General features: G+C 57.8%; 1 long non-coding RNA gene across 1 annotated transcript; it reads left to right on the plus strand.

Annotated features, from left to right (window-relative positions):
* The first annotated feature begins 1836 nt into the window (after positions 1–1836).
* LOC132219140 (uncharacterized) lies at positions 1837–6063 on the plus strand. Its single transcript, XR_009449387.1, has 3 exons — positions 1837–2061; positions 3330–3535; positions 5483–6063. It is a non-coding gene; the product is annotated as an uncharacterized LOC132219140 (long non-coding RNA).
* Positions 6064–6082: the final 19 nt, after the last annotated feature.

Here is a 6082-nt window from a genome sequence, read left to right on the forward strand (position 1 = left end):
GCCATCCCTCTGACGGCGGTCTCTCACTGGGGTCTTCATTTGCATTCCATCTGCATGTTGAACAACCTTTCATGTGCTTATTGGGCATCTGTATACCTTCTTTGCTGAAAGGATACTCAGATCCTTTGCTGGGTTTTAAACAGGGTTATCTTCAATAACTTCCTTTAAATCCTCACCCGAGGATATGTTTCCATGGATTTTGAGAGAGAGTGGAAGGGAGGGGGGCAGAGAGAGAAACGTCGACTGGTTGCCTCCCACACTTGCCCCAACCGGGGTGGCAGTGGCGGCGGTGGTGGTGGGAGGGCTGGTTTGAGCCTGCAACCGAGGTCCATACCCTTGACCAGAATGGAATGCGGGACCCTCCAGTCCGCAGGCTGACGCGCTGTCCGCGGAGCCAGACCAGCTAGGGCGTCAGTGACCTCTGAGTCCTTTCTCCTGTCAAAGGGGAGTGAAGACCGAGGAGAGAACACTGGCCTGGCAGTGCCCAGGGTGGCATGGCCCCGAGGAGCTGGAGCCCCTTCCTCTCGCCTTGCGGGAGGTAAAGCCGAGGAGCCCGGCTCCATGCATGTCTGAGAGGCACGATGTGCGGCAACCACCGCTCACCACCCAGCTTTCCATCTTGCGTGCTGTGCCCCCTCGCTCCCCACTCCTTTCATTGAACCTTTTCTTCCGGGAACGAGTTCCTTAATTTTCCTCCCTTTGCCAGCTGCCTCGTCTCCTGAAACTGAACGTGCAGAGTCACTGAGGCTGACGGCACGAGAGCCAGACACCACCGCACACAGCGGGGCGCACGTGCTAAGCCTCTGAAGGCGCCAAGTGCCTGGCGGCCTGGAGCTCGGTAAGTAGTTACAGCGCCGAGAGGAGGAGCCAGGCTGCTGGGAGACCCGACCGCAGATGGGCAGTTGTTGGACAGACTTCAGTGACCTCTGGGCACCCAGCCTGGGCTGCGGCACGGCCCCCTTTCATTTGTAGGGGACCTAGGCCATGGCCAGACGCCCCAAATCCAGGTGGGTGGCACCCCACTCCAGGGTGTGCAGCCTCCAGTGGGCCGGACCGGGGCGGCGGAACCGGGCATGTGATCTCAGACTCGGAGGCGCTCAGATCAACCCCGGCAGAGTGCCCAGGGCGGAGCGTGAACGGCGGGCACAGGTGAGGGTGTGCCCCGTTTGCCTGGCACCGTCCTAAGTCAGCACCACACCCACGGCACCTCGGGGCGGAAATGGGTGCGTGCAGCTGCCCACCCGAAGGATTTGCCGGATTTTGCCTTGGGCGCGTGGGTAACGGGAAACTGGGAAACCAAGGTTGCACGGGGAGGCGTGCTGGCCCATCTCCGGGACGGCGGCCGGAGGCCCCAGGCCCCGCTCTGCAACGGGCCCGGGGCGTGTGCTGGCGGGGGAGCTGGCGGGAGCCTGGGGCACGGGAACCCGCTGGGAGTCATCTTCGTACTGAGGGTCTGGCGCGGCGCTCGGGGAGGGAACTAGGAGCCAGGCACGGGCCGGGCAAGTCGCCAGGTCGCACCTCGAGGCAGCAGGGGTCTCGGTGTGGGAACCGACTGGCGCAGAGGCGCCGCCAGCCCGGGCTCGGCCTCCAGAGGCAAACGCGGAAGCCCGGACCCAGGCGCGTCAGCACACAGCCGCCGAAGGCCCCACACCCGGCAGCCTCTGCGGCAGAGGCGAGAGGCGGGGCTTGCGTGGACCCAAGAGCCACTCCGCGCTTCTCATTGGACAAAGGCCCTTGTCAATCCCTGAGGAAAGGCGCCTGGACGAGACCGGACATCCGGGACTACCATCATTGAGTGAAGGGCGGGGTTTGGGGCGGAGGGAGCCAATAGGGGGATGCAGTATCCAATGGCAATCAAGCGCTTCGCCTTCGCAGAGATTGGCAGATGCTCGAACCACTGAGGTGCCGCGGAGGGATACCCGCCGTGGAAAGTAAGGTTCAAACCTGTGTGTTTTGTCCCCCTGCGGGCTTCCTCCGAGTGCGTAAAGTGAGCGATTAGTTAACGCGTAAATGAAGGGCCTTTCCTCAGATCATGGCTTTCAACCAAGGCTGCGGAGTTTGGTAGGTGTTTCCTAGCATTGCCCTGGTCCTCTGGACCCATTCGTGCCACGCCCCCTCCCGTACGCAGAACCGGGGCTGGGCGGCCGGCGCTGCGACCCGAACCACGGCCCAAATAGTGGAAATGTGCGCTGTTAGGGGTATTAGAGCTAAAATGGATGGATGATGGTCAGTAGGAAGCAGGAAGAGACGGAAACGGACAGTTTGCAGGGGTCCTCAAACTATGGCCCGCGGGCCACATGCAAATACAAATATTGTATTTGTTCCCGTTTTGTTTTTTTACTTCAAAATAAGATATGTGCAGTGTGCATAGGAATTTGTTCATAGTTTTTTTTTTTTTAAACTGTAGTCGGGCCCTCCAACGGTCTGAGGGACAGTGAACTGGCTCCCTGTTTAAAAAGTTTGAGAACCCCTGGTTTATGGGGTGGGGGGTGGGATGTAAGGAGCCCTTAAACACTTGAATGGATGCTCAACCTCTTTCATTAAAAAAATGCAAATTAAAACTTCACTGAGCTAACATCTTGACCTATCAGGTTGGTAAAAATCCAAAATTTGACAAGGTCCGTCGGGAAGGTCAGCGCAGAAACGCTCTGTCATGCGCTGCAAATTGGATGGGGTTGGGAGTGGGGAAGTGACACCTGACAAAGGAACCTGTGAACTTAGCTTTGACCGCCAGGCCATTCCCAGGAATCTGCCCTGAGACACTTCCACAGGGAGGTGCGCAGTGGTATTTGAATTAGCAAGAATGGCAGCGATGCAAATGCCCACTGGTAGGCAAATGGCAGAATAGACGGCAGCCATCCGCACTATAGTATCGTTATTCAGCAGACCTTGCAGCAGTAAAAAGAATGAGGAAGCCAGCGGCGTTTCCCATGGGGTGATCTCCAGAGATCGTGCGTGTGGGCTGCTGCTTTTAGCAAAAATAAGGACTGAAAGGCCCAAACCAAAACTACTAAAAATGGTTTACTCATAAGGAGTAGAGGTGGTGGTGGAGAACCTGGTGGAAGACTCAGGAGCGGGAAATAGAGTAAAAATAAAGTGAGAGTGATGGTAATGGGGGAAGAAAACAAAAGACCACGACGCAAAACAAAACAAAACTTGGAAAAGTGCTCAGCTTGGCCGTCGTTCTCCAGGGACCCAGGACTAAAGCCTGGCAGGACTGCAGGCGGGGGCAGGTTATCCGTCCTGGGGCCTTCTGTTAAGGGAGGCGAGGAGCGGAGAAAGGAAATGACTTCCCCTGCTTCTCGTTCATGTAACCTCTCCTTCTACAGTGAGAAGTGGAGCCTGGACATGGATCCCAGACGTGAGGGTGGTGGTGCGTCCAGATGGCACAGGGAGAAGCAGAGCCTCTCGCTCCTGCCCTTCAGTGCCTGGTGCCACAGGCTGCCTGTGGCCTGGGGGCACAGGAGGCCCCGTCTGTCTGGGCACAGCCCTGCGTCCACTTGCCGTCTTCCAGGCCTAGACAGCTGCCCAGAAGGTAAACTTTGTCAAACTGTGAGTACAGGGCTGTCCTTTGGACAAGTGTATTTCTTGTCAAATTGGGAAGAACAAAACAACTGTCAAGTGATCTGTTCTTAGGAAAACTAGTTACATTTTCAGGTTTTAAAGCACTGGAAACAAGTATAAATTATCTAAAGGGTGGTGGGAGTGGAGGGGGCGGCTGGAGGGGAGCCGTGTGTGTGCAGCTCGCAGCAAGCGTGGCCTTGGCTTTAGGCCGCTCTTCAGGCTGCTCAGAGTGCACGTGTCCTTCAATACAGCCCCTGGGAAAGGCGGCGACTTTAAGGGCAGGAAGTGAGGAGACACTTCATTCTGTCCGATGCTGGCAGGTACTAGATAGAGACTTGGAAGGAGGAGGCCTGAAAAGTCTCCAGCGAACAGAGTTTGGTGAACAGACACGGACTGTCTGTGGACACGGTTTTAACCCACGGCAGGTGTGTGATGGGTGACGAGCCACAGCTGTGTGTGTGAGCGCCTCCGGAGCGGGGATCCAGAGTGGGGTGGTGCCGGAGTGAAGGGGGCGGTGCCGGAGTGAAGGGGGCGGTGCCGGAGTGAAGGGGGCGGTGATGGAGTGAGGGGGGCGGTGATGGAGTGAAGGGGGCGGTGATGGAGTAAGTGGGGGGCGGTGATGGGGTGAAGGGGGCGGTGCCGGAGTAAGGGGGGCGGTGATGGAGTAAGGGGGGCGGTGATGGAGTGAAGGGGGCGGTGATGGAGTAAGTGGGGGGCGGTGCCGGAGTGAAGGGGGCGGTGCCGGAGTGAGGGGGGCGGTGATGGAGTGAGGGGGGGCGGTGATGGAGTGAGGGGGGCGGTGCCGGAGTGAGGGGGGCGGTGCCGGAGTGAAGGGGGGGCGGTGATGGAGTGAGGGGGGGCGGTGATGGAGTGAGGGGGGCGGTGATGGAGTGAGGGGGGCGGTGCCCGAGTGAGGGGGGCGGTGCCCGAGTGAGGGGGGCGGTGCCCGAGTGAGGGGGGCGGTGATGGAGTGAGGGGGGCGGTGATGGAGTGAGGGGGGGCGGTGATGGAGTGAGGGGGGCGGTGATGGAGTGAGGGGGGCGGTGATGGAGTGAGGGGGGCGGTGCCGGAGTGAAGGGGGGCGGTGATGGAGTGAGGGGGGGCGGTGATGGAGTAAGGGGGGCGGTGATGGGGTCAAGGGGGCTGTGATGGAGTGAAGGGGGCGGTGATGGAGTGAAGGGGGCAGTGCCGGAGTGAGGGGGGCGGTGATGGAGTGAAGGGGGCGGTGCCGGAGTGAGGGGGGCGGTGATGGAGTGAAGGGGGGCGGCAGGACCTCAGCGGCTCGGAGAGGCTGCTCTTGCTGGAGGAGACTGCGCCCGGGAAGTCTCTGAACCTCCAGACCTGGAGAGTTCCATTCCGCTGGCTCCTGGGCCCCGCCTGGCAGTGACACACTGGCGGTGGCCTGCCGTGGCCTGGCTTGTGGAAGTCACCCTCTGATTTTTCTCCCTACCTTCTGCTGTTTTGTGGCCCTAATGGGGTGAATTTGTCTTCCCCTCCACACTTGTGAACGAACGGGTGTTTCCTCTTGGTTGCAAATTGCAGGGTGGGATGCTATCTTATGGTTGTGTTAAAGTTTTTACCAGGAAACCTCTAGGAATGGGCTCGAATCAGCAGGTACGTTATTTGGAAGGTACTTTGAGTTGCTTGACCTGTAGCAATACTGATATCTGGGGGGACATTGGGTGTCAGTTTGAAATGGGTTTTAGCCAAGCTGATGTGGCTCAGTGGTTGAGCATCGACCCATGAGCCAGGAGGGCACCGGTTCAATTTTTGTTCTGGGCACATGCCTAGGTTGCAGACTCGATCCCCAGTAGATCAATGGTTTTCTCTCATCATTGATGTTTCTATCTCTCCCTCTCCCTCCCTCTCTGAAATCAATAAAAATATATTTAAAAAAAGAAATGAGTTTTGTTTTAAGAAGACTCTTCCGGCCACAAATGGACTTGATGGTGTCCCAGTGAGGCAGCGAAGGAAGGACAGGGGGCAGGAGGAGAGGAAAAGGAAGCACAGTGCCACCAGGGCAGTGCCACCTGCAGGGCAGCCCCGGAGACCTGCCCGCTGTGTGCGTTCAGGGAATAGCGAGATAAAACCAGGTACGTGGGTCCTTGAGACCCCAGAAAGGGGACAAACAATTCTCGAATCATAACATTTTTAAAAGCTTGGCAAAAAAGATAAAAATAATTTTTAAGAGTAAAAAGCACTGACGTGTGGGTATAACCACGGGCAAGAGAGCAGCCCGCCCGCCGTGCCGACTGTCAGCAAAGAAGCCAAAGGGATTCCAGCAGCAGGTGGAGGGGGCCGAGAACGGGTCTAGCGACGGGAGAGGAGAGGAGGTGCCTGTCCCTGCGTTGCTGACTTCAGGGCCTCAGAATGCCCGGCCTCTTTTAATTCTGTGTTGATTTCGTTTTATTCCAGCAAATAAAAAATATAAGAACATCATGGCTTCTTCCTAACTCACTTGGCTCTGAAATGTTCCGCCGGCGGGGAGATCAGACAGCCTGCGCCCCACAGAAACACA

The sequence above is a fragment of the Myotis daubentonii genome, chromosome 16 (assembly GCF_963259705.1).
Source record: "Myotis daubentonii chromosome 16, mMyoDau2.1, whole genome shotgun sequence".
NCBI lineage: Eukaryota > Metazoa > Chordata > Mammalia > Chiroptera > Vespertilionidae > Myotis > Myotis daubentonii.